Source organism: Galleria mellonella, unplaced genomic scaffold (assembly GCF_026898425.1).
Source record: "Galleria mellonella isolate WM207_F2 unplaced genomic scaffold, CSIRO_AGI_GalMel_v1 utg146, whole genome shotgun sequence".
Lineage (NCBI taxonomy): Eukaryota > Metazoa > Arthropoda > Insecta > Lepidoptera > Pyralidae > Galleria > Galleria mellonella.
The window spans coordinates 8,450,128-8,461,526 of NW_026441999.1; positions in this window are offsets into that span (position 1 = coordinate 8,450,128).

Here is an 11,399-nt window from a genome sequence, read left to right on the forward strand (position 1 = left end):
TCCTGCGTCGTGTATGTCTTCGCCGTCTTCCTAGGAGCGGACTCCCGCCGGTCTTCGGACGGTATCTCCTCGGCGGGGGCGAAGTTTCCACATCGTGCGGCGGTCCTTTGCAGGAACTGAGAGAGTGTTATGAGGTCCGGTTGTCCCTCTGGTTGGTCGTTGGCGAAATCGTAGTACTTGAAGCGTAGTACCGACGGCATCTTCTCTGTGACGTTTCTCACTATTTCTTCGTTGTAGAGGTAGTGACTCTTGTTCAGCGCTCGTATCGTGGCGACGACGTTCTGCACCTTGCTTGCGAAGAGGCAGACGTCTCTTGCGTTGTCCGAGAGTCGTGGTAGCGCGCGGAGTTTGTTCAGTTCGGCTGTGACGAGTGCTCCAGGGCGGCCGAACCTCGCGGCTAACATCTTCATTACTTCTTCTGCGGTCGTAGACCCGACGAATAGGGAGCGTGCCGCGTCCTTTGCGGCCCCCTTCAAACTTCTGCGCAGTCTTGCTAGGTTCTCTTGTTCTGTGAGTTGACTTGCGCTCTCTTCATAGGCCATCTTCCATGGTAACCACTCGCTCGACGATCCATTGAAGACTGGCAACTCGGTGACTCTTGACGCTGTGGAGGGCAGTATGTTGCGAGCGGCCATCTGCATGGCGATCGCAAACTCATTACAATCGATGCCCACCTTCAGCACCGGTTCTTCTTTCTTCATCGACTGCATCGCTGCTGCTATCGTAGGCATGGCGGCATGCGGGTCAACGTGGCGTGCGTGGTCCCGGTGAAGTGCGTCGCTGCTCGGCTGTGGCGGCGGCGCTCTCGAATCCTCTTCAACGGGTCTCGATGGGACGAACCCCTGACGCTTGCCGGTGACTTCTTCTATCTCTGGTACATGCGGCTCCATCGTGAGTGCTAGCGTGCTTCGATGAACCCAATCCGACGTTCGTTCTCTTCTGACGGTAGCGTCGTCGTCTTCTACTTCCTCGTCGTCCTCTGATTCGGCTTCCAGGGCGGCGACACGTGCAGCGGCCAATTCCACCTCCTTTCGAAGTAGCTCCTCCCGTGCCTTGGCCAGAGCCTTCTTCTTCTGCGAGGCCGTGGTGCGAACCGTGCGTGCCGTGCCGTGCTTCGGTTCCTTCTTCCTTGCTGTCTCCTCTGTCGTTCCTGTGGCTTCGGTAGTCTCCGTGGCTCCTGTGGTCGTCGTATCGCCGGACGTATTCGTAGTCGATGTGGTGGCGGCGGTAGACGACGTGGCAGCGACAGAAGGCATTCTGACAGCCGCAGACGACGTGGTGGCAGCAACGGACGGCGTGGCAGCGACGGACAGCGTTCCGGCGGCCGTAGTCGACGTGGTGGCGGCGGACGTTGTGGCTTCGGTGACGGCGATTTTTTGTTGCGACGACTTCATGTTTCTCGTAGTCGGCATTTCAGCGATCCGGCTTCAGAATGGTCTTCCTCCAGCGATCCGGCTTCTCGATGTACCAACGGTGTTCCTCCAGCAATCCGGCTCGAAGGACCACGATGAACGGTGTGGACTGCCGTTCGGTGAGCGTGGACTGTAGGGGCGTTGGTTCAGGCTGGAGTGAAACACAGGGATTACTATTCTGAAGCCTCCGGTACCGTCTGAAGAGAGTATTTTTTCTTCTTGTCCTATTTCTTCTCGAGTGTAGTGCGTCGCTGCCCGGAAGCGAATGCCGCTCGACGAGAGGCGGCCTATCTTTATACCCGCCCGCTCGCACGATAACATTTCCAACTCGCGTTAGCGATCTGTGCGAGCGGGACGGGGCGAGAAAGAACGAGACGCGTGTCTCTTCAGATCGGTACTCTATAGCGTTTATTTATTGCAATTTACAAGTTCTTAATTCTATTTATTGTTACAATTTCTATTCCTATTCGTAGGTAATAAGGACAATACACAAAGGAATACTTTATTTAACTTACACTATCTTAAATCTATGTAAATCTATATAAAATAACAGAATACAAAACGATTAAACTAGAGACTTAACAACTATCTATAAACATTGCTATATACAATAATGTCGCGAACATATTTCTTGCGAAAATATTAAAATTTCCTTTGAATCGTCTTTAAAAATTCTCAATTCTCACAATAAACGAAAAATGTGGAGTTAATAGGATTTTATTATATATTTAAATAGTATAGAAATAATGTTTATTTAAATAGACTTGTTTACAAGCTCTTTTAAATCGTAATTTTTTTATGATTCCACTACTAGGGTCGAGATGTTGTTACTTACTGATTTTTTATTATACAACTTAGAATGGCAAACAAGCTGACGGTCCACCTGTTGAAAAGTGGTAACCGTCGCCTATAGACACGAGCAGTACCATGGACACAACAGAGTATACTGTCTCGCCTATGATACCCCCCATGCGTTGCCATTTCTGAGGACTCAGGTGTTATTCCTCTGTAACCAGTAAATTCACGCCATATCCCACCTATCCTTCAAACCGAAACACAGCCGTGCAAACACAGCTACTTCACGGTTGAAACACGAATGGGACAGAGGTATCTAAGCAATCGACTTTTGTCAACAAAAGACAAAGTCTCCCTCTGGTAAACTGAGAAGAACTTGCAAGAAACTCAACAGTTACTCTTTTCAAATTTATATGTACAAAATAATATTACATTTGCCTTTGTAATGTAACTATAATTAGTATTTAAATGTATTCATTATTCCAACCGTTAACTGTCCACTGCTGAACATATGCCTTCCCATAAGGAGTTTTGCCAATAGTCGCTACGCTGGCAAGCGGTGTGGCAACCACAGTTAGGCTTTCAGAGATGTTTTAAAAGAAACACCGCTGCATATCGTCCGACTGTTAATTTCCCTAAATCGCTTGTTACAATACTAACAAGAAAGAAAGGAGTAGCCTATTTCATACCGGGACCAAACGGTCAAAATTTTAATGTATTATTATTAAATAGAAAATATGATTAAAATCGCCGTATGGTCCCGGCATAGAATGAGCCACCCCTTCTTTTCCCGTGGGTATCGTAAGAGGCGACTAGAGGAGGGCGAGAGATGGGCAGCAGCGTCTCTCTTAAAACATCTCTAAAAACCTAACTGCGGATGCCAACCCGCCTACTAAGCGTGGCAACTACTGGCAAAACTCCCCTTATAGAGAAAGCTTAAGTCAAGCAGTGGATAGTTAACAGCTAAAATAATAAAATAAAATTATCAATTTTTTATTCTTTTTTGGCTTAATTATGGAAATACCGAACTGATTCTCACATATGTTTTTTTTTTTTGTAATCCGTAACATCCAAGCAAAGGAAACTGATAACTTCCTATCCTTACCAACGACGTCAAACTTTCTCTTTGCCGAAGAGTCGAAGAGTTTGGCCCTATTTTTAGCAACCGTTTCGATTCCACTAGAACGATAATGGTGTACGTGTGAATGAATTAATTGGCATTGTTTTGAACAATGTACGACGTTAAAGTTCGGCAGTGTTGTCGTAATGCAGCCAAGTTCCGGTCGTGTTAGCTTTGCAACAATTAAGCCTAAGACAAACACAACTCCGGCGCGCCTACAAGGACCGGGTGAAGTCATCGACGATGTTTATACATATTATGAGAATTATGGAGTACTGTAAATTTGGAAGGTACAAAGCATGAGCGCCCAAGACGTGAGTCACTTCGAACTGTAATCATTCTGATGTTAGCCTTTAAATGTCCACTGCTGGACATCAGACTGTTTTATTCTGTTAATTATCTTAATTATACAATACGTACTTGTACAACAATTAGTCCATTACCCTAAGGTTGTCTTGAAAAGATTGCTCTCAGCAATAAGACCGCCTTACTGTACTTATACAATTGTATCGTTGTGTTTATAAATTGTCTAGCTTATTCCCTATATTGTATAATGCAAATAAAGTATGCTCACTTATTCATTAATTCTTGGGGGGTTTGCCAGTAGTTGCCACGATTGGTAGACGGATTGGCAACTGCAAGGTTCGAGGATGTTTTAAGAGACGATGCTGCCCATCCCTCGAACATTAAGTTCACTTAATCGGCTCTTACGACACCCACGGAAAAGGAAGTGATCCATTCTATGCCGGCCGGGACCACACGACAAATGTATAGATATGAATATAAGTAATAAATGACAATATTTTTAAGAAAATTTGTCTGTTAGTCTGTCTGTATGTATGTCTATATAAAACAGTATACTCTGTTATGTCCATGGTACTGCTCATATCTATAGGCGACGGTTGCCACTTTACATCAGGTGGGCCGTCAGCTTGTTTGCCATTCTAAGTTACAAAAAAGAAAAACAAAGTTGAACCAAGGAATCACATTAAGACATATAATTACAAAATGGTTACACTTGTATATACATACATCCGGATACTGTGAACCGGGTGTAACCGGATATAGCCATTCCGGTGAAGCGACTACCCCAGTTAACAGTTTCACTTACCTTTGGTCATTAATTAATTACATTATTGAGTTAGTTAACCGAAACTGTGATATCAACTGTACAGCCAATGGTCCGTTTAATCAAGGAATACGTACAATAATGCTACTGAACGTATCACAGAACGCCATCTAGTCTGAATCTACATATAACTATATTAAGCAGAGCTTGTAATTTTTATTAATAGATGAGAATGGAATGGTAACCCCACCTGCACTATTGGTATACACCGGCGGGGCACCAGTGAAGGATGATAGGTAAGGATCAAAAGGCAGGTCAGTTAGCCCATCACTTGGAATTCAGCATGATGATTTCCATGGACACGGGAAAGTCGACCTGACAGGGTATATTGCTAGCAATAGGACTAGCTGGCCGCATTACTAACAACCCCTCTCTCTCCCTACCCCTATCAAGCGCTAAGGGTTAACCAGTTTTTTTTTAAACAACTTAGAATGGCAAGCAAGCTGACGGCCCACCTGATGGAAAGTGGTAACCGTCGCCTATAGATATGAGCAGTACCATGCACATAACAGAGTATACTGTTTTGCCCATGATGCCCCCCATGCGTTGCCATTCCTGAGGACTCAGGTGTTATTCCTATATACCCAGTAAATTCACGCCATATCCCACCCTTCAAACCGAAACACAGGCATGCAAACACAACTGCTTCACGATTGAAACACGAATGGAACAGAGGTATCCAAGCAATGAGACTGGTAGTTTGCATTACTAACAATCCCCCCCCCCCCCCCACCTAAGCTTATGGGGTTAGCTAACAATATAATTCTTCCTGACATTACGAATGTCTATGCATCTATCGTTACAAACTCTCACATTTAATACGTTAGTATGATTAAGCACATCTTTCAAATTTGAAAATAGTTTCATTTATTTATCACCGATTTACTGATGATTTCTCATCATTTTCATTCTCATCCTCCTAATCCATGATTCGTCTTGTTCATTACCCCGGCCTTAAATAAATTTATCCCATATATATATATATATATATATATATATATATATATATATATATATATATATATATATATATATATTATGTTATTCAAAAAAGTTTTTAGAATACCTACCAATTGGAGGGAAAGGGATTGTTAGTAATGGAGACTGAGGATCCCATTGCTAGCAATATACCCAACCAGGTCGCCCTCCTCGCGGTTCCCCTTGAAAACTATCATGGTTAATTCCTGATGAATTCATCACGATGGACTAACTGGCCTGTTTTCATTCTCATCGATCGCCCTTCACTGGTGCTCCGCCAGCGTATCCCGTTAGCGCAGGCGGGGTTACCATACCATTTTCACCCATCAAAAAAAAACCTACCAATTCTAGTTTCAGTTTGTCTCTTAACGACACTTCATACTGTAGTTAACGAGGACAAATTTGCATGTTGTAACTAGTCCTAAATAAAGCACAATTGGAATTCCGTATCATCCCGTCCATCGTTCCTCATTATTCGAAATTCAAAAAGTGCTTATCATAAAAAAGCGTGCACAGCATCAAAATAAGTCCATCCATCACGCCACGGGCACAACCGCAAGACAAAAGGCAAGGAAAATTCAAGACAACGCCTGTTAAATAGGTACATAAATAAACCCCCAATCTCACGGTTCATAATGGTGTAAGTATATTGTATAGGAATTGAAAGGGGTGCCGAGCCGATTTGGACCTTATGCCCTGTGTCGTAAGGAAGTGGGCTGACGCCTGGGTATGACGCGCCGTAAATGACTGGGTTGGGTGCGGTACGGATGTGGGAAATTATTTGGAGGTGGTAATTAAGAGAATTATTTCAGCATTTTTTTTTATGGTATATACAACTTAGAATGACAAACAAGCTGACGGTCCACCTGATAGAAAGTGGTAACCGTCGCCTATAGACATTGACATGACAACATGACCGTGGACATGACAAAGTATATTGTTTCGCCCATGATACACCCCTTGCGTTGCCATTCCTGAGGACTCAGGTGTTATTCCTCTGTACCCTGTACATTCACGCCATATCCCACTCTTCAAACCGAAACACAGCCATGCAAACACAACTGCTTAACGGTTGAAACACGAATGGGACAGAGGTACCCAAGCAAACGACTTTTGTACAAAGTCTCACTCTGGATCGTCCTGTTTGTAAACAAGTCTATTTGAAAAAGGATGAATTAGAATATTCAGACTGATAAATGAGGTGACAAGGAATTACTGTCATCCCATATATCCATCTTAAGGATTTTTTTGTGATATGATTTTTATAATGGTAACCCCGCCCGCGCTATCGGTCTACGCTGGTGGGGCTCCAGTGGAAGATGATAGGTGAGGATGAATGCGGGTCAGTTAGCCTACCATGATGAATTCGATAAAAATTACCTATGAATAAGTAGTTTTTGTGTGAAAGACTAACAAACATATGTCCATTCATTTATCCATCTTTATAAACTTTCACATTTATTGTATTAATTTATAATTATTATAACTGGTGCGGTATATATATATATATATATATATATATATATATATCTTTGTATATATTTGTTTATATATAACAGTGCGCCACCTACCCATTATCTTTTTTTCTTTTCTCAATGTCCTCTACCCGAAGGTTGTCTGAAAGAGATTGCTTAGCGATAAGGCCGTCTTTTGTATCACTCACTTCTCATACATTTAAATATATTAACTATTCTATAAATGGTGCAATAAAGTGTAAAATAAAATCAATAAAATAATAAATAAAATACCATATCCATTATTAAATTGGGTGTCATTATGAAATCTGTCCTCCGTGCGATGAGTATTAATCTAAAACATTAGGCAAGTAATTGCGTTGGTTAATGTTAAAATTGCATATTGTTACTTCTGCCACGGTAACAAGAATTTGCGACAAATAATAAGTTATCATTATTTATATAATAATAATAATAAGTTATATCACACAATCATGATCAATCAATCGCTCTATCCTCATGCTAGGATATCCTGTGTTCTAGGGATAGTTCCCTATAACACAGGATATCCTAGCATAACTAGGCAACGAACATCTAGAGCAGCGATTCTTAGCAGTGGGTTCCGTAAACAAGTCACCGCGAAATTGTTTATACATTAAAACAATTTCATTGTTTACATTAAAAATAAAAGAAAACTATAAATTGTTTTACTTTTAAAATATTTCTAATAAAAGCTTTTGTTTTTATTTAAATTACAGTGTTTTTTTATTTATAATCATTTGATATGGGGTTCCTTAAAATAAAAGGTTATATTAAAAGTTTAAAAACTCCTGATCTAGAGGACTCTTTCCCGAAACCAGAACTAATTCAGAATCGTGCCGATTTATTTATATAACAAAATTAAGTAGTACCACACAATAACACCAAGTACCCAGTTCTCATGCTAGGATATCTTGTGTTTTTTTTACAACACAGGGGGCAAACGAGCATGCGCCTCACCTGATAGTAAGTGACTACCGCTGCAAATGATCACTCACAACATTAACGGCATTGCAGGTGTACTGCCGGCCTTTTAAAAAGGAATATGCTCTTTTCTTGAAGGTTATGTTGTCTTATCGGTTCGGAAATACTGCTACTGGAAGTTGATTCCAAAGAGTGGTTATGCGTGGAAGTGCCTTGAAAAACGCACGGTGGAGGACCGCCACTCGTCCAGATGGTTGGGATGAAATTTATGGCGGGTTGTACGATGGTGAAAATCAGCAGCGGGTATCAATCCGAACAATTCCGAGTTATGAGGAACCAAGCAACGAACATCTAGAAGACCCTACTCGAGACCCGAGCCAAATAAAAATCGTGCCGAAACTATAGACGTCACAGTATATTCCATAATTATATATTAAATAAAACACAAAATTACTGACAACGAATATAATGGCCTCTATCTAAATACATTCGTTATTAGTACAATGCAAAGCGACAATAAAAGAATATACTGTGACACCCGCCCTTTCGCGTTTCCGCAGTCAGTTAGCATCTCCGCAATAAACTTCTAAACAACTATAGCAAGCGATTCCGGGCGGCGTAGTAAATTACCGGTTACAATTCATTCGAGCGGGGCGCCACTGAAATTTACGAGTTGCCAACTAACGTATTCGTCATTGGATTGAAAACATACGGCTGTATATTGCACGCGGAGCCGCAGCGGCTAAATTTAAATAGTTTTAACAGATACTGATAGTGTTCACTTGATAAAATATCAAGATTATATTCATTATAAATATCTATACAAATAACAGCTGTTTTTCCTGTGATATAAACTTTTAAACAAGTATAAATTGTTGGTTAGAATTGATTCGTGTACACTACTGAAATATACGAGTTGCTAACTAACTTATTCGTATTTAAAAGGCACGGGTGATTTTAAGGCATTTTAACCGATTTTCAAATAAATAAGAATTGGATGATAAAAAAAAAAATGTAATCGATACATTATACATTCTTATGTTATTTTCGTAGTCATTGTACAAATTGAATCTCAGCTTAGAATGAGCCACCTCTTTCTCGTGTGTGTCTTTTTTAAATGGATGATAATAGAATGGTAACCTCGCCTGCGTTAACGGGATACGCTGACGAGACACCAGTAAGGGATGATAGGTGAGAATGAAAAAGCAGGTCAGTTAGCCCATCATGATGAATACATATAGAATTCAGCACGATCGCTTCCAGGGAGGACCACGTGAAAGTCGACCTAACTGGGCATATCGCTAGAAATGGAACCGGTAATCCACGTTACTAGTAAACTCCCTTCCTTCCCGTGGGTATCGTAAAGATATGGGCAGCAGCGTCCCTCTTAAAATATTACTAAGAACCTAAGTGCGGTTGCCAAGTAGCTTGTCAAGCGTGGCAACTACTAGTAAAACTTCCTTTATGGTGAAAGCTTATATTCAGCAGTGGACAGTTACCGGATGGTATGATAGTAATTGTATTGAATCAAATATATAACTACCAGAGGGAGACTTTGTACAAAAGTCGATTGCTTGGGTACCTCGTGTTTCTACCGTGAAGCAGATATGTTTACATGGCTATGTTTCGGTTTGAAGGGTGGGATATGGCGTGAATTTACTGGGTACGGAGGAATAACACCTGAGTCCTCAGGAATGGCGTGGTATCATGGGCGAAACAGTATACTCTGTTATGTCCATGGTACTGCTCATATCTACCATATAGGCGACGGTTACCACTTTCCATCAGGTGGGCCGTCAGCTTGTTTGTCATTCTAAGTTGTATAAAAAAAACTACCTATTGAGGTTTCAAATGACAAAAGTAATGACTATTACTAGGTATACTTTCTTGATATTTTTTTTTGCGTACGTTAAGGTGCTAAAATGTGTTAAATTAATTCGTTCATAATCGAAATATCAATCCGTATATCACAATGCAGCGAAACGACAAACCGTTTTGTCCACATAAGCCGATTTCTAAACCGTAACCGTTCTAAACCGTTTATGTAAACTGTTGTGTAATGTATTTATTTATTTAATACTTTATTGTACACACTGGAGCCACAGACAGCCCTCTATGTCAAAGCTGTTTCGACGCCGAAAAAACGGCTGCTCACATAATCCTGGAATGTGAGGCTGTGGCCCATCAACGTTTAGAAATCCTCGGAACGGTGAGGTCGCTCCGTGAGGCCTGTGAAGATCCCAGGAAGCTTCTGCGCTTCTGGGCGGAGCTAGGTTGGCTGTACTAGCCACGACTCATACGCACAACGGCCCAAATGAGAGGCTAAGCGCGGAAAATAGAGTCTTTTTCACATTGTACACACTGATATACATAACAAATATGACAGAGGTAATCAAATGTACAAAGGCGAGCTTAACTCTAAAAGAGTTCTCTTCCAGCAACACCCAAAGTGGAAAGGAGCATCAATGTCAGCGGCTAGAGCGGTGTACAATATTGTGACAATTTTCAAAGAAAATCTATGTAAATATCTTAAAGAAAAGGTACATAGATAAAAACCCATAAATTTTAATGTATGTTTTTTTTTAGTAGATATTTAGTTTTACTCTTAGATTATATAGATAGAGTATCGAGTCTCAAAAACAGATCAATTTTTTGTCAGCTAATTGTCAAATTTGCTGTCTCGTTTCATTTTTTATCAGTGTTCTATATACTTACGCACATAATGTATCTTGACGTATGTATATTAAATTGTTAAATAAATGTAACGAGTGTTTACGCATTAGAAAGATGGAAAAATTATAAAACAAAATAAATATAGAAGTTATAAAGGCATTACTCATAACTATTTATCAAGCAAAATTGTATGAAAAAGTTGACCCGTTTTTCTCGAAGCATTCAAAATTCAAATTCAAAATTCAAAAATCATTTATTCATGTAGGACATTTTAGCCGCTTATGAACGTCAAATTTCATAAGCCATTTGTATGGAGACACTCTATTTATATAATCTAAGGGTTTTTTTCATACAACTTAGAATGGCAAACAAGCTGACGGCTCACCTGATGGAAAGTGGTAACCGTCGCCTATAGACATGAGCAGTACCATGCACATAACAGAGTACTCGTATACTGTTTCGCCCATGATACCCCCCATGCGTTGCCATTCCTGAGGACTCAAATGTTATTCCTCTGTACCCTGTAAATTCACGCCATATCCCACCCTTCAAACCGGAACACAGCCATGCAAACACAACTGCTTCACGGTAGAAATACGAATGGGACAGAGGTACCCAAGCAATCTACTTTTATACAAAGTCTCCATTCACTTTGGTATTTTTCTTTCCATATTTAGCACAAATTAAAACAAACAATACCTAGGGAGTTGTTACTGCACAATTATTTGCATATTTTAAAAAAGACTTGTGCATAAAAACTAGACGATTCAACTTTTGTATTTATGATAATTTACGTTTGGAACACAAAAGAGTTACAAATTTTAACACCGTTTTTTAAAATACCATTTTTAGTGTTCCGCATAGTGACTGTGAGT